The sequence below is a fragment of the Bidens hawaiensis genome, unplaced genomic scaffold (assembly GCF_021521415.1).
Source record: "Bidens hawaiensis isolate Kalapana, Puna unplaced genomic scaffold, B.hawaiensis_p1.1 tig00005851_1, whole genome shotgun sequence".
Lineage (NCBI taxonomy): Eukaryota > Viridiplantae > Streptophyta > Magnoliopsida > Asterales > Asteraceae > Bidens > Bidens hawaiensis.
The window spans coordinates 386,139-404,580 of record NW_027491385.1 but is presented as its reverse complement, the minus strand read 5'-3'; the positions used below and the strand labels follow the sequence as shown (position 1 = coordinate 404,580).

The 18,442-nt window shown below is 36.5% G+C and overlaps 1 pseudogene across 1 annotated transcript; it reads left to right on the top strand.

Moving 5' to 3' along the window:
* Positions 1-9,699: 9,699 nt before the first annotated feature.
* Positions 9,700-17,438, top strand: LOC143630943 (putative inactive cadmium/zinc-transporting ATPase HMA3; annotated as a pseudogene). Its single transcript, XR_013153264.1, has 9 exons — positions 9,700-9,912; positions 11,154-11,411; positions 13,301-13,398; positions 13,474-13,729; positions 13,982-14,119; positions 14,939-15,266; positions 15,341-15,546; positions 15,766-15,974; positions 16,062-17,438. The product of XR_013153264.1 is annotated as a putative inactive cadmium/zinc-transporting ATPase HMA3 (transcript).
* Positions 17,439-18,442: the final 1,004 nt, after the last annotated feature.

Sequence of the window (18,442 nt, the reverse complement as noted above, 5' to 3'; positions counted from 1 at the left end):
TCCGTTTGGGGATGATATGCCGTACTCATGTCAAGACGAGTACCTAAAGCCCCTTGTAACGATCTCCAAAACCTTGATGTGAACCGACTATCTCTATCAGAAATGATGGACACTGGGACTCCATGTTTTGAAACTACTTCTCGAATATACAATCGGGCTAACTTTTCCATCTTATCGGTTTCCTTGATCGGCAGGAAGTGTGCTGACTTAGTTAGCCGATCCACAATAACCCAGATCGTGTCGTAACCCCCAGGTGTCCTTGGCAGTTTGGTGATGAAGTCCATAGAGATTTGTTCCCACTTCCACATGGGAATTTCTGGCTGTTGAAGCAACCCTGATGGTTTCTGGTATTCAGCCTTTACCTTCGAACACGTCAGGCATTTACTGACATACGTCGCGATGGCGCCTTTAAGATTGGGCCACCAATACAGCGTTTTAACATCTTGGTACATCTTGTCTGCGCCAGGATGTACGGAGTACCTTGTCTTGTGAGCTTCGTTTAATACTTGCTCGCGCAATCCTCCCTTGAGAGGGACCCATATGCGGTTAGCGAAATATAGATTGCCGTTCTCTTTAAGTTCCAAACTCTTAACCATACCCCCAAGGCATTCGTTTTTAACAAACTCTGGTTTCAAGGCTTCTTGCTGAGCGTCTCGGATGCGGGTAGAGAGATCTGCGTGAATGGTCAACCTTAGAGCCTTGACTCGTAGCGTTTTTATTCGCTCCTTCCTACTTAGCGCGTCTGCTACCACATTCGCCTTTCCAGGGTGGTACTTAATTTCACAATCATAATCATTCAACAACTCCACCCATCTTCGTTGCCTCATGTTTAAATCTTTCTGATCAAATATATGTTGAAGGCTCTTGTGATCCGTAAAGATTATACACTTTGTACCATAGAGGTAATGGCGCCAAATCTTTAGCGCGAAGACAACCGCTCCAAGTTCCAGATCATGCGTTGTGTAGTTCTTTTCATTGGTCTTGAGTTGGCGCGAGGCATATGCTATGACTTTGTCTCGCTGCATAAGGACACATCCGAGTCCTTGATGTGAAGCGTCGCAGTAAACGACGATGTCGTCCGTCCCTTCGGGCAGAGACAAAATTGGCGCACTACATAATTTTTGTTTCAACATTTGAAACGCTGCTTCCTGACTTTCGCCCCAAACAAACTTCTTGTCTTTCTGAGTTAGCGCGGTCAGAGGTAGAGCTATCTTGGAGAAATTCTCAATGAAGCGTCGATAGTAGCCAGCTAGTCCTAGGAATTGCCTCACCTCCGTTGGGGTTTTTGGCGCTTCCCAGTTTTCGATGGCCTTGACTTTGGAAGGATCAACGTGTATTCCTTTCTCGTTTACAACGTGACCGAGAAAGTGAACTTCTCTAAGCCAAAACTCGCACTTGGAAAACTTCGCATACAACTTTTCTTTCCTCAACAATTCCAAAATCAATCTCAGGTGTTGCTCATGCTCGGCCTTGGTCCGAGAGTAAATCAGAATATCATCTATAAACACAATCACAAACTTGTCCAAGTATGGTTTGCACACGCGGTTCATCAGATCCATGAACACAGCCGGCGCATTAGTTAGCCCGAAAGGCATCACTAAGAACTCATAATGGCCGTATCTAGTTCGGAAGGCTGTTTTCGGCACATCTTCCTCATGGACCCTAAGTTGGTGGTATCCTGACCGTAGATCTATCTTCGAATAATAACTGGATCCCTGCAACTGGTCAAATAAGTCGTCAATCCTCGGTAAGGGGTACCGATTTTTGACTGTCAGCTTATTCAGCTCTCTGTAGTCAATACACATTCTGAACGAACCATCCTTCTTCTTAACAAACAGTACTAGAGCTCCCCAAGGTGAAAAGCTTGGGCGTATGAAACCCTTATCCAATAGTTCCTGTAACTGATTGGATAGCTCTTGCATCTCAGATGGAGCTAATCGATAAGGCGCTCGAGCTACTGGCGCAGCTCCTGGGACCAAATCAATACGAAACTCGACTTGTCGCGGCGGCGGTAATCCGGGCAAATCTTCAGGAAAAACTTCTGGAAATTCGCGCACTACTGGTAAGTCTTCAATTCTTCGCTCATCTCCTTTCTTCTCTACTACATGCGCCAGGAAGGCGTAGCACCCTTTCCTTAGGCACTTACGCGCCTTTAGGCACGAAATCAGTTTTGTCGCAACTCCCCTTCTTTCCCCTTGAATTACCAAGGTTTCTCCGTTCAATAGTGGGATCCGAACCTGCTTTTCATGGCAAATAACTTCCGCGTGGTTCTCGACTAACCAATCCATACCTACCACAATGTCAAAACTTCCCAAGTCTATTGGCAACAAATTAATATTGAACCCGTGACCTCCCATGACTATTATACATTGTTCAGTTCTTTCATTCGCGCATAACTGCCTACCATTGGCTAGTTCTATAGTATAAGGCGTGTCTAGCCTACTGCTTGCTAGGCCTAGGGAGTTTTTAAACTCAGCGGATATAAAACTTAGGTCAGCGCCAGTATCAAATAAGACAGATGCAAAATGTCCGTTAAGCAAAAACGTACCGGTTACCACATTCGGCTCTTCTTTAGCTTCGCCTGCGCCGATCACAAAAGCTCTCCCGCGAGCTTGGTTCCCCTTTTGCGGGCAATCCCGACTAAAATGCCCTGGCTTCCCGCATGCGTAGCAGTTGTCGCTTGCTCCAGCTTCTCTGACACGGCAATTCATCGTCTTGTGCCCTGGTCTGCCACATTTGGCACAATCGATTCTTGCGCATTCACCCTCGTGGTGATACTTGCATTTGTTGCACCATGGGCGAGGCCCGCTGTATCCTTTTCGTGGTGGCTCCACGGCCTGAATCGCGTAAGTCCTTGCGCTCTCCTGCTTCTTGAACGGTGGCTGCTTGGAGTCGGACCCTCGGTGGTGAGAGTTCCATTTCCTCTTGGGATCAGAGGTTCGCTGCTCGATTCCGCGCGTAGTTAACATACCCGCACGGACCGTATCCCTTGTAAGAGTGATGGCCCGCGCTACCGCCTCATCAAAGGTTGGAGGCGCTGCGGCGTTGAGCGGAACCCTAACAACAGGAGGTAACCCAAAAATATACCTCTCGATCTTCTTTTCCTCCGTGTTTGCCATGTCTGGCACCAACTGGCAAAGCTCGTTGAACCGGTTGTTGTAGGCGTCGATATCCGTTCCTACCATGGTGTGGTTCCAGAATTCCTGCTGCAGACTCTGGATTTCTGCGCGAGAGCAGAACTTTCTCATCATCATTTCCTTCAGTTCCTCCCAGGTCTTGTGGAGAGCAACTTCTCGCCCCAATGTTTTCGTTTGAAGCTTCCACCAAGACGAAGCTGCTTCTTGGAACATGCAGGTCGCGTAAAGGACCTTCTGGTTCTCACTACATCCGCTAATGGAGAGAACTGTCTCCATCTTGTCAATCCAGTTGTAGAGCCCAATGGCCCCTTCGGTACCCTTGAATGGCCAAGGCTTACAGGCCATGAATGTCTTGTAGGAGCATCCTTTGTCCAAGGCTCCTGATTCGGGTTCTGGGGTCTCATTCTGACGACCCTGACTTGATTCGGCCTTGCTGGCCTCATGTGTTGCGATTGCTTGCGCGATTATTTCCGCGAGTTCCTCGGGTGTCATGGTAATTCCTTTGGCTTTCGTTGGAGGCATTCTCGCTTTAAAAGAGTGAAAATATATCAAACTTAGCGCATGTACTCTGAGCACATAATGTTATCATTATTTACTAGACACTGTGTGACCCGTGTTCCTAAGTGTGTGTATAGTTTCTTTTGAAAATATTTTCTTTGAAAAATATTTCATGCGATTTCCCCCAACGGTTATAGTCTAGGTTAAAACTTCTTTTCCTAGTTCGCTATAACCAGTGCTCTGATACCAATCTGTCACACCCGGCCCTGAGCGGCGGAAACAGCCGGGCGCGCGCGAGTGGGGATTGATAATTAAGCACGGGCCATTGCAAATATTCAAAGATTTTCATTGCGCATGAAAAGTTTAATACAAATACATTACATTGTTTAAAAATTACATAAAAACATCCAAGTATAAAAACTGTTGAAGATTTCCACGCCATATCCCCTTGCGCGGCGGGAACAACCACGCGCATCGAAGGGATAGAACTAAAATCTTCCAAAAAGCTAGTTTTTGATGTTCAGCGTGAGGTGCTCTAAGTGTGACTCCATGCGCTACCTAGTTATCTCCTGAAAGACACGCAAAAACATTTGAATCAGTATAAACTGAGTGAGTTCACAAGTTTTAGTAACTTGATAAATCGCATTGCATCATAGTCTTGATAAAATCATATTGAAACACATTTATGATTTCATGTCTAAACATATACTTGATAATCCGTATGAAAACATAGATCTGACACATATTTCTGATAAAAGTCGTTCCGCGGGCTACGCGCGATTATTACTGGAAGTGTGCTCGTCCATGCAAAGTGGCGCTGCCACTACGAGCTAAATAATATAATGCCGTCCCGCGGTTTACGCGTGGACATTTCTGAAAAACCGTGCTCGTCTATGCAAAGAGGCGCTGCCCCTACGAGCTAATCAATAATTCCGTCCCGCGGGTTACGCGCGGACGTTGTGCCGGAAAACAAGGCGCTCGTCCATGCAAAGAGGCGCGACCCCTACGAGCGGGCTCAAACCCATAGTACTGCCCCATGACCATACTAGGCACTCGTCTATGCAAAGAGGTGCGACCCCTACGAGTGGGTGGATCAAACCAGCAGTCCCTACCCTTAGAGTTCCAAAGGTAAAGTGATCACTTACTCGAATCTGGTGCACTAACATCGAAAAACCATAGATAACCGTTCGCATTACTCATCATGAAACATAAACACATAATCGCTTGCATAGCTTGTAAGTATACCATGATAAAACATTATTTAAGTACGTGTCCCTCGCCCCGAAAGCAGTTTAAAAATAGTGAAAACAGTGAAAATAGGGGCTGTGAGACTCACCTGTGGTTCTTGTTAAGGGATTAAATCGAGATTCGGGTTTTCTTGGTGTTGGCCTCGGAATTGAAGGTCTAGAATACGATTAAATAACAAGTATATATATTAAGATCAAGAAATAGGAGAATATAAGGGTTGGAAAGTAGATCTCAAGGTTATATTCTCGGCTTACCTAGTAACAGGATCGGAAATGAAAACAACGGATGCTTGGGAGAGGATTAGTGCAAGTTTGCAGTTCTTTGAAGTGTGTTTTGGGTGATAATTTAGGTTACATATTTATAGGCAAACTCAAGGGAACACAATCCCTTGCTTTAGGGGATTGTAATCTTTTCATATCTAGGGGTAATGATGATAAAGTATGGAAATTATTATTATTTATTTAAAAGTGGAGTAGTGGATAAAAGATTTTGATTTGATTTGGTCAGGACATGCAGGTCTGGGGTTGGTGAGAATAGGGTGGCTGACAGTTGACTTTTCGTGTTACAGTGTGCTTTTTCAGGTACTTTTGTTAGTGTACAGTAAAAAGTGGAAAATCTCTGAAACACGCTATTGTTTCCTTTTGGGCGGGAGTAATTTCCTTACGTCTGGAGAATAGACTAAGTGTTCTGTGCGTATTACTTTGTGCGCATAGCTTTCTGCGTGAAGGACATTTCTTTGCTGCGGGTAGGTGCGTAACCTTCTCGCAGTTAGGGACATTGAGTTTCATTTGTAGATTCTCCAGGTGGTCTTGGTATTTCAACATAGTGATCAGTTATGTTGAAGTCAATTCCATCTTGGAGCTTCAGACAAACTAGCTCTCAATGTTCCCGCCGTGCGGGGAGGTTAGTTCCCTTCCGCACGCGCATAAACGATTTAGGATGCACCCGCCTTAGCATCATGCGGGATGGTCAGCCCATTAGACAACATAACGTTAAGGTACATAAAACCAATACACTCGCGCATGGCGCATATAACATATGCCCACGCAGGTTCTTAACATGGCGCGCTCGCGCAGGGCGCACATAATATGCCCGCGCTGACTAACATGGCGCGCTCGCGCAGGGCGCACATAACAAATGCACGCGCTGACTAACATGGCGCGCTCGCGCAGGGCGCACATAACAAATGCACGCGCTGACTAACATGGCGCGCTCGCGCAAGGCGCATATAACATAATTACCTAATATTTAGGTTGATTACTTGGTTTAAGGGATTGGGAATTTACCGGGTGTCACACGACGAGTTAACTACTAATAAACTACTTGTGTAGGGAATGCAAATCGGGTAAACTAGTCGTCGCGACTAAAGGACTTACGAATTACTCGTGGGGTTGATTACGAGGCATAAAACTTATTTAGTCGTGACGAGTAAATGATTGGTGAACGTGCTCGTTACGGTTAGTTTAAGGACACGCGGCAAGTATTAATTGGTTCTGCAAATTACTCGTCACGACTAGTTTATAATACCTATTTCTAGAATTTTTTGCAAATAATACCTAAAACTAGAAATTTGTTTTCATAAATACTTATTTTCGGAATTTTCCCATAAGGATTTCATATTAATCTACGACTTTATTGTTAAGCGCGGTTTAATGCGTGAAGTTTGATATTGAATTATTGATACCAAGGAGTTAGTCCATTGGTTTTAGACCGGACAAATTTTATAAAGAAAAAGATATGTAAAGGTTAGCATGTTCATTTATTTTATATGTATCGGTAAATTTTATGGACTAGTATAGGAATATTCGATATGTATTGGTAAACATAATTCCCTTTGTTTTATGTTTTCCCATCTGGAAAGTGCAGTATAATTGACCAGACAAGAAACACTTGTTTTGAAAATATGATGGACACAAAAGCTAAATTACTTTTCAGTAATGGTTGAAACTTTAGGGTCAGAATCCATTTTCCTCAAGCAGAGAGTTGTATGCTTGTTCGTCTAGCATATAACTAGTAGTTACGTTTAATAATACAATCTCCACTAAGAAGAAACGCTTCAGACGCAAACAAAGTTGCACATTTGCATGGCTACCTTAGAGGCTTTGCCCAAAAATTGTCAAGAAATTCGGATGACAACAACGAGTGAAGTGGCGGCCCCTCTCTTCCAGTTTTAGCACTTCTTCTTAGCTTGCTAAACTTTTGACCAAAGGATTTTTATCTACCCGTGTTGACACTTTTAGGTCTAAGGTTTACGTTGTACGCCTGTTTCGGTAGACGGGCGATGTTAGATAGTTTAATGTGTGATAGTGTGTGCAGTTTCTTTTTAGTAATTTTATTTATTTATTAATATTATTATTGTTATTATTATTATTTTAGTTTGTTAGAGGTTGTTTATTGGTCCCTAGCGTGACAAATATTATATCTATTCGTGTCTATAGTTTCTCTTTTCATGACCCCTATTATAAAGGAGGTAATTGCCTTGTTTCCTCCACATAATTATAATGAAATAGATACTTTTTAAAGGTTTTTGGTAATCTTCAAAAGCATACGTTTTATGAAAATAACAAACACTAAAGTTGAAAACTAAAATAACCTTTTGATTAATATACTTTATGCGTATAATGTATCTATCTATCTATCTATAATATATATAAACGAAAACCCAAAAGTCCTATGTGTCGCGATGTGGTCGCTCCCCCCTTTTATGGAAGCCACCAGATTTCTTAATTTTTAAATGGATACCTCTCATTGATTTAACCCAAATTCATAGGTATGGGTCTTACCAAAACCAGATAGCTCTTAAACGGGTTATAACATCTCATTAAATTAAAAATTAATCTTACCAATTATTTGATATGAAAATCCTACTAAATAGGGATATACTAAAATTTAATATCCAATTTAAAAGCATATGCTCCTATATACAATCTTGTATCGATATTAACTCATTCAAAACCATTTATATAGACAAAACTTATTAGAAATAATTCGGTTTCTTAAAAAAATCCTTAATATATTCCTTTAGTTAATATCAGAATCATTAAGTGGATCATGGGTCACCAAATTCAGATAGCTTTTAAACGGGTTATAACATATCATTTATTTATGAAACCCTTTCATCATCAAACCCTAAGTATATTATTAACTTTCTTACAACAAAGAAAATTAAAATCCAAAAAATAAATATTAAAAAACGAAAAATGTAAAACAACCATTCTCTCAAGCCATCAGATTACTTTATTTGTAAATGAAGGCTTCTCACGCATTTGACCCGAATTCACGGGTAAAGGTCTCACCAAACCCAGATAGCTCTTAAACGGGTTATAACGTCTCATTATATTAAAAAATAATCCCATCAAATATTTGATATGAAAATCCTATAAAATAGGAATATACTAAAAATTAATATCCTATTTTATTTTAAAAAAAGATATTATTTATAATTAAGAAACAATTTTATAATAAAGAAAATAAACGAGTAATGGGTATCACCAACCTAGATAGCTTTTAAACTGGATTATAACATATCATTTATTTGTGAAACCATTTCATTATCAAACCTCAAGTATATTAATTATTAACTTTTTTACAATAAATAAAATTAAAATCCAAATATACATATATAAATATTAAAAACGAATAATGTAAAACAACCCCTGTAATACGGGGGATAAAATCTAGTTACACATGTAGCAAACAAAGATTAAAAATAAAGATAAGCAAATATTAATTTTATACTTTATTCTTAGTTTTTATTCACTTGTACAACCAATAAATATTTATTTTTATATGATTTATTTTAAGACCGATTTTGGCTGTCGCAATTTTTTCGTTACCATATCTCTTTCTGTAATATTGATATATAATCATTATCTATTTGTCAGTCTTTATACTTTTATATTCAAAACCTCGTGAAAGGGAAAAAAATGTGTTCTGTGCTTTTATACATCACAAAATACAATTTTTTTAACTGCCAACGTAGAAAGCCCGATTATCCAGAGTAACTTAATAACGAAAGATGACCCCATACGTCCGCATAGTAAACAGTGCTGGAAAGTCCAAGCCCACCATCTCATTTTCATAAAAAACCCACTGGCCTTAGGCATGCATTAAAACCCGGTTAGAATTAGATTCGAACTTGAGACCTAAGGCTTGCATCTCAATCTCCACTTACACAGTTTCACTCCAATGCCAGTTTAGCAAAAACTATGGGCACATCATAAGATACACATTATAAAACCACTAAAAGTATAGGATTACATTAGTTTATATATGGGGTAATCATTAATTGTTCTTTTCTTATTTCTTTTTTAATATTTATAAACTCGCTGGCCTTAGGCATTCATTAAAACTCGATTGAAATCAGATTCGAACTTGAGACCTGAGACTTGTATCTTAATCTCCACTTTCACAGTTTCACTCCAATGCCAGTTTAGCTAAAACTATGGGCAAATCATAAGATACACATGATAAAACCGCTAAAAGTATAGGATCACAAATACTTTATATATAGGGTAATCATTAATTCTTCCTTTTTTTGTTTTTTTTTTAATTTTTATAAACATTTTCACGAGTAATATATAACAAATCATGAATATATCACTTCTCCAAAGGAACCTAGAGACAAAACAGTATGTTTGGAAATCTTTTCTAACATATTTTTATCATAAAAGATTCGACCCAACACATGGAAAATGGGTTGACGTGGATTTCATGAAAATTATTTTGTGATAATTAACATCACTTTTCTCCCTCTACAAATATTCAATCACCAATATTATATATATATATATTCTCTATACACATTAAGCTATCTTGCAATATAGAGTTATAAAGATGAAGGACAATTCATCAAAGAAGCTAGAGAAAAGCTACTTTGATGTTTTGGGATTGTGTTGTTCGTCAGAGGTGTCGTTGATTGAGAAGATCTTACGACCAATTGAAGGTGTTCATGATGTTTCTGTCATTGTTCCGTCTAGAACGGTCATTGTCGTTCATGATCCTGTCTTTGTTTCGCCTCTTCAAATTGGTAAAGTAACTTTGTTATCTATCTTTTTCAAATTTCTAGTGTTACGTTACTTGTCCACATTAGTATACCTTTGAGTTATCATTTTATGTTGTTTTTTAATAATAAAGGGTGTCTAAATCTAGGGTTGTAAAATGATTATTGTGATTTTCATGTTTGAATGACTTGCTTTATGATGCAATGATTATATGGAGTAATTAAATATTTATGTTTAAATAAATAGTTTTACATTAACAAAAAACTAAAAAAAATAAAAATAATTTTTTTAAAAAAAAGTTCATATCAGTTTTATTTTTATACCTTTATTTTACTCATATTTAATAGTTCATTTACACCAACTAAACATTATATTATACTCTTCATGCTTATAAATTTTGTAGAATAATTTTGTGATGATTAATTAGTCATGCTCTAAGTTTCTTATAATTAATCATATAAATTACGCTATTTCTTTTGGTTAGAAGAAACTTTGAAAGTATGGTCATCAACTAACTTATGATTTGATTATTTAAAATATATTGTTCTTGCAAGAATATACCTTTTGAGGTATGTATGTGTTTCACAGCAATATTAAAATTGTTCATCACACCTTTTAATAGCACAACTCATATTGTTATATTTTATATTTTTCTGTTTAAAACTAATATACTCAGGATGAATGTCGTTCCAGAAAAAAAGTACTTTTACCCGGTAACGTGTAATATACCGTATAATGTGTAGTGTTATATATGCTTATGCAACATATAAAAGTAGAATGATATATTTTAATGTTCACCCGAATATTTTGAATTTGAGACTCAGAGACAACAAAGAAATACCATTAAAGGTTACACAATTGACGTGCAAACAATGCATTGGTAGTTGGCACAAGAAATAGGCACGTCATTTTTTAACACAAGTTAAAACATTTATTTCTTGTGATATTTGTGTATAAGAATTTTCTTTTACTTTTGATCTTTTTTTTTAAGGACAAAAGAGATATCATACCAACAAGCCCAAAATTGTCTCCAGCAAGGAGTTGTATATTATTTAAATAATATCTGGATATAACATAATTAGCATAATTAACTTCATACCTATTATTTCCAATTAGATTTTAGTTATATATGTATTCCATATTTGGTAACGACATAGCTTTTAAAAAAAAATATATATTTTTACAGGTTATATTATATGGCCTGATAATTATCCATTTCTTGAAAGTAACTGCGATTTTTTATTTTTAACTTTTTAAATTTTTTCAGTTAAGGCGTTAAACCAAGCTCGATTAGAAGCGAATGTGCGAGTGAAAGGAGATACAAACTACAGAAACAAATGGCCAAGCCCATTTGCATTGGCTTGTGGTGCATTGCTTTTGTTATCGTTTTTGAGTTATGTTTTTTCACCCTTCAAATGGCTGGCACTCGGAGCTGTTGTTGTTGGCATTTATCCAATCTTTTTGAAATCTTATGCCTCGTTGTGCAATTTTAGGCTCGATGTAAACACCCTAATGCTTATTGCAGGTAAACTTTAGATTTTGAACTATTATTGTTATTAATCGTTTCAGATTGACAGATTAAACTAATAAGTCTAAACAAGGCCTGCATATTTATTCGTGTATAAAACATAAGCTCTAACCCTTGTACGCTTAAAGTCTCCTAGATGGAAATTTAACCTCTTAACATTATTAGGTGAGACGACATAAGTCGACATTAAACTTGAATAAATAGTTTCTTTAATTTCCCTAAAGAAAACAAATAAACGATTTACGTACGATATTTTCTAACATTAATAAATAAGTTTTTTAATCATTTAGAATGTTACAACAAAAGATTAAAACAAGAGGCAGAAGGTAAAGAACAAAATAAGGTTCTTCAAGTCACAATAAGTCCAGATTACCATTGCATTCTCGGGTTTAAAATATAAGGAAAAGAAATAATTAGATTGAATAAGGGAAGAAAGGAAAATAAATTATATATTTGAAAGACATTCTAGAGTTAAAATAAAATAAAAAATAAAGTGTTAACTACATTCTTGAGTTCAATAGGAAAGAAAAAATAGGAAAAAATTATAACTTTACAATTATGCTCTCATTCTTGAGTTAGATAGGAAGAAAAAGATGGTAAATTAGTAATATATAAACTTTTCCTTTACAATCAGGCCATATTTGACTGGAAAGTTTTGAAGGAAAAAAAACCTAACTTTTCTTTTCATTCTCTTTCTTTTTTCTTAAAAAAAAAAAAAAAAAAACACACACACACACTCAAGAATGAAACAAGAAAAATTTTCTTATCTTTTCTTTTTCAAACCCTTAAATAAAAAACTCAAAATGCAATGTACAAGTCAGAAGGGTGTTGTGGTCCAGTTTAATAGGTTTTTCTAAAACACTTTTAGACTCACATACTAACTATGATTTTGGAAAAGCATAAAACAAACCGGCCTGGTTAAGTTGGTCGATTTTTACCAGTGAGACAGTTTTACAGTTCGATGTTATCTGTTTGAACCGATTCTTTTATTTTTATAATTTCATTGTTTTGTATTATAAAGCCATATGCAATCATGCATGCATTACTTTTAACATTGCTTGTTAGCCATACCAACCTTTTATTTCCTCTTTTGAAGGCCTTCTCACTATAAAGAAAAAGGAAATGTTTATGGCTTAAAAGGGTTATCCTAAATAATCTCTTTTACTTTTACAAAAAGTGCAAAAAAGTTATCCTAATTTTTTTTAAATAAAATAACTCTTGCTACTTTTATAAAAATACGTTTCAAGTCTCTTATAACTTGTTTTGTTTTTTTGAACAGTGAACTTATTTTAATCCTTATAACTTGTTTTTATAGTTCGTTTTTGAAGTCAGACACATACATTTTAAAATCTAAAGGACTTCGGTTTTTTCATCCAAGTACATAGGATTATTTTTAATTTTTAATTTTTTAATAATAACACTTAGAAAAATATTATTATTATTATGGGAAAAGATAAAAGATGAAAGATAAGGAAAAATGAAAAGGAAATTAAAGGTGGAAAGACTAGTGGTGTCCACTCTTAATATTAAAACATGATGTGATGCTATTTTTATTTTAGTTTGACAAATTATTTGTTGTACCATCTTTATTATCTTTACTGTCACGTGAAGATGAAGGATATAAAATCATGTCTCACACAATATCATCATGAACTCATTATGATTAAAATTAATTGTTAAGATGTCTACTACCCAAAATGGCAAAATTTAATCTTAATCTCACTTAAAAACCGACTTGAAATATAAAATATTCAGTTTACTAAATACTAACGATTATAACAACGTATATTAATTTCGATACCAGTAATTGAGCAGGCATCACCAAATACCATAACGCACAATTTTTATTAATAGTCTTACCCGATGTTTGCAAACCATATTTGCAGTTGCCGGATCGATTTTTCTAAAAGATTACCGAGAAGCAGGAACAATAGTGTTCTTATTCACCACAGCAGAATGGCTTGAATCGCGAGCATCACACAAGGTTCACTAGTTTTTAAAAAAATGTTTTTGAATATACAAACCACTTCAAGAGTACTAATCTTATATTAACTTATAGGCCACTGCTGTAATGTCATCATTGATGAATATGGCCCCTCAGAAAGCAATATTGGCTAGCAATGGCGAAGAAGTCAACGCTAGTGAAGTCATGGTCAACACAAAGCTTGCGGTCAAGGCAGGCGATGTTATCCCGATTGATGGAATCGTTGTGCAAGGGACGTGTGAAGTTGACGAGAAAGCGCTAACCGGAGAGTCATTTCCGGTATCGAAACAAGTAGACTCTATTGTTTGGGCTGGCACAATAAACTTAAATGGTATGCGTTGACTTTTGTGGCCAAACATTCAAACATTCAACTTTTCAAGATAAAAAATGGTATCCCATTTTACTAATTTTCAAAAAATGATTGATGCCCACATCAAAGTTTGGAACATAAATCATATTTCTGAATTCTTTTTTAATTATTTTATAAGACAGTTGTTGTGGTTATTGATTTAAAAATGGTTGTTTTGACTTTAAAAAGTCAAAGTTTGCTAACCCTTGATTTGATCTTGTTATATTTATTCAGGTTATATTAGCATTAATACTACTGTTGTAGCTGAAGATTGTGTAGTGGGAAGAATGGCAAAGCTTGTTGAACAAGCTCAAAATAATAAATGTAAAACTCAAAGATATATAGATGAATGTGCCAAATATTATACCCCAGGTAAAACCTTCTAATCCATGGCTAATACCTATTAAAAGAGGTCTTTGGATACATCTTTATAAGTCTGGCGTGGGCCGGTTTGCGTGTCCGGAACAACACGTTTTGAAAAAATAAATACTTTAATAATGCACATCCAATTCATAATTCTTCTACCCCAATATATAAATCAGTCATTCTTGCTAGGAGTGTGCATGGAATACCGAAACCAAAATAACCGACCCCTGACTGAAATAACCAAACCCAACCCAACCCAAAACGACGGTTTGGTTTTATGTGCTTTTTTAAAACCAAACTTCTGGTTCGATTATGGATTTGCATATAACTTAAACCGAACCCAACCCAAAACAACAGTTTAGCTTTATGTTTTTTTTTTCTAAACCAAAATTTTTGGTTCGGTTTTGGCTTTGCATGTACCGAAAACCCAACCCAACCCAACCCAAAAAGACGGTTTAGTTTTATGCTTTTTTAAAAACAAAATTTTCAGTTCGTGTTAGACTTTGCATGCAAAAACTGAATGTTATACATTACAAATATTATTGAATGTTAAGGTAAATTTAGCGAAATTAACAAATGGTGCGAAAAAAATTTATGCTGAAATGTGTAATAATCAACTAACCATTAATTAAAAAAAGAAATTTTGGGCCCAAAGTTTCATGCCCAAAATTCATTATTTTGCGCCAATTTTGTTCGACCTAAAAGGTTACAAGTCCAAATGGCAAAATCGAAAGCAAACAAATTCCATTGTGAACTGAAAAAACCGAAACCGAATAGTTCTCAAAAAACCGACCCAACAAAAGTTTTGTTTATGTGAATTTGCAGCTGTAGTTGTGGTAGCAGCCTGTTTGGCTATAATACCGGCTGCTATGAAGCTTCACAATTTAGACAAATGGTATCACCTAGCTTTGGTAGTTTTAGTAAGTTCATGCCCATGCGCACTCATTCTGTCAACACCGGTTGCTACATTTTGTGCATTATCAAAAGCAGCAACTACCGGGCTTCTGATCAAAGGCGCAGAGTATCTAGAAACGCTTTCAAACGTTAAAATATTCGCTTTTGATAAAACCGGGACCATCACTAGAGGAGAGTTTTCAGTCTCAAACTTCCGTTCACTCAGAGACGATATCAGTCAAGAAAAATTGCTATACTGGTATTTTTGTTCATATGCTTAACCTTTTGGTTATTTTAATGTTTTCTTATAAGTTTTTTGTTGGGAATATGAAGGGTGTCAAGTGTAGAGAGTATGTCTGGTCATCCTATGGCTGCAGCACTTATAGAATATGCACAGTCTATGTCTGTTGAAGCGCAATCACAATATGTTGAAGGGTTTGAAAACTTTCCTGGTGAAGGAATTTGCGGTAAAATTGAAGGGAAAAAAATTTATGTTGGCAACCAAAAGATTGCTGTTAGAGCAGGCTGTATTTCAACAGGTAAAGACTCAAGACTGTCATTTGTGTTTTTTAGTGTGGTTTTATGTAGGATTAATTGCATTAAGCCTTCACAAAGTTTGTCAACTTTCTGTTTTAGATAACCATTTATAAAAAGCTTTCAACTTTCATAAATTTCAGCAAAAGCCCATTTTCATGTGTTTCAACTATCCATTTTATTTGCATACATTTGTAAGTTATTAACCTGTATTTGTTTTGTAGATGTAGTTTTGCATAATGCAAGTGAACACATTGAAGGAAAGTCAACCGGATACATATTTTTAGATTCTTCACTAGTTGGAATCTTTAACCTCTCGGATGCATGTCGAACGGGTGCAAAAGAAGCGGTCAAAGGGCTCAAATCCATGGGCATTAAAACAGCTATGCTTACAGGAGACTGTCAAGCTGCAGCCAGTCATGCCCAAAAAGAGGTCAAACTCAAAAGTCAACCATAAATCTTCAAGCCATTTTTTTTTGCTTATTTTAAGTTTTTATCATTTTTATTTATAATTTTGCAGTTAGAGGGTGCATTAGACATGATGCATGCAGAACTTTTACCCGAAGATAAAGCCCGAATCATTAAAGATTTTCAAAAACTATCTCCAACCGCAATGGTTGGAGACGGAATCAATGACGCACCCGCTTTAGCCACTGCAGATATTGGGATCTCAATGGGGGTATCGGGATCTGCACTCGCAACTGAAACCGGGCACGTGATTTTAATGTCGAATGATATACGAAAAATACCAATTGCAGTGAGACTCGCTAGGAAAACACGAAGAAAAATATTTGAAAATATTTTTCTGGCTATTATCACCAAGGCTGCTATTATTGCATTGGCAATTGCGGGTCATCCGTTAGTTTGGGCTGCGGTTTTAGCAGACGTTGGGACGTGTTTGGTGGTGATTCTTAACAGCATGTTGTTGTTAAGAACTACAACCGTCACGAAAACCAAACGTTTGGGCTCTTCACATGGTCATAAACATCGCCATTCGTCTCATAAGCATGGAAAATGTTCGTCTAAGCACGAGGATACGAGTTGTGAAAAGAAGAAAGGGTGTTGTGGGCATACTGATAAGGTACATGAGGTTAAGCATATACTACAAGAAACCGAACATAAACACTGTTGTTGCGAGCATGATGCTAAGGCACATGAGGTTAAACACAGAGAACAAGAAACCGAACATAAACATGGTTGTTGTGGTCATGATGATCATGATCATGAACATGAACATGAACATGAACATGAACATGAACATGAACATGAACATGAAGTGAAGCATTGTGGACATGATGATGAACATGTGCATGTGGTAAATGTCAAGCATGAGATACAAGGATATGAAAACCATGGCTGCTGTGGTCATGCTAGTGATGAACTAGACCAAGATTTAGATATTGAATCGCAGACTAGACGCACTCGTAGTTGTGAGAATGTAGTTAAGAAAACCGACTGCTGTCATGATGAAACGTCGGTCCACAAGAAAAGCCACTCGAGTCACGAAACACACATTGATTTAAATCATAATCATGATCATCATGTAAAAGAGGTCATAACTGGAGGAACTCGGGGAAATGGTAAGGCACTGTTGCGAGAATCATGGGTTGGAGAGCCGGCATGTAGGCGCGTGTTGCAAAAGCTACCGAAGGGAATGTTGTCGACACAAACAATTTGGAGTTGGGTTCAATGGTGAGGGAGGGTTATCAGAGATAGTGATTGAATAAATGTGTATATCTTCTTATATAAAATGCCATATTAATTGGCTTTAAGAACATTAATCAAGTCCAAGAAAGGATATAAGTAATTAATCTTTTTTGCTAGAGGCAGAGTTGTGTACCATGTTAGTTGTGTCTCTTACATTTGTGTATTTGGCTATTAAAGTTATTAGATTTCAAATCAATTAGCAATATGATTATATGAACTTGTATCTTAATTACAACATTAGCAAGCACCTAATGTGCATCTTTTAATCCTTAATTATCATGTATGGATATCCTTAACCCTAGAAAGTAACTAATTCATAATTTTTTGTCAAATAGAACTTCTAAAACTTGACTAAAGTCTATTAAAATTTAAATAAACAAACCCTAGGAGTTAAGAATTGTGTATTTATTGTCAAACGTGTCCAACACCAAATCATATTGAAGGCTCCTAGTATGTTGGAGAATTTTAATATAATAATTAGTTTATTATTATAAGATAAGTTTATCTTATTTTATTTAATCCTATTTGTTTTGAATTCAAATTCTATATTTGAGTTAGTATAGGATTGGAACCGTGAGGTTATATATACCCTAGGTTCAATGTATCGTTATTATTAAGTTTTTCTCGTTAGTCATTTTCTTAATAAAATTTTGTATTCTTGATTCAATTGCTCAAAGTTTAACCTTTATACCTTAGTACCTATGACTTGTTTCCTAGTGCATATGTGGAGTGAAGGAGTGGGCCGTTGGCTTTGCTTTTCTGGTGGGCCTTATTGGGCTAAAGAAAAAACCATTTTCTTAAAACGGAATGGAAACCGAACTGGTCATAAACCAAAACCGAACCGTTTCAAAATCTGGGTTGAAACTGAATCTAACTATAGGTTTGACATCCATATCAGATCCTCTATTGAAATCAGTTTGGAATCGTTTTATAGCCGAATTGATCTAGAGATGGAAGTGAAACCGATTGTCATCCCTAAATTAATCATTTTCCGCTTCAAAACTAGTTTCAAACTCATTGCGGTTTTGACTTTGTTGATCGGGACCGAAATTAGGTCCAACTTTAGATGATTAATGTAACTTTTAAATCTTTAATTCTCAATTCCAAACCCAAGCAATAATTAAACACACGTGAATTTGGATGACGCTCACATGTATTAAGAAAATGCAACTCAAAAACTTTAATACAATCTCT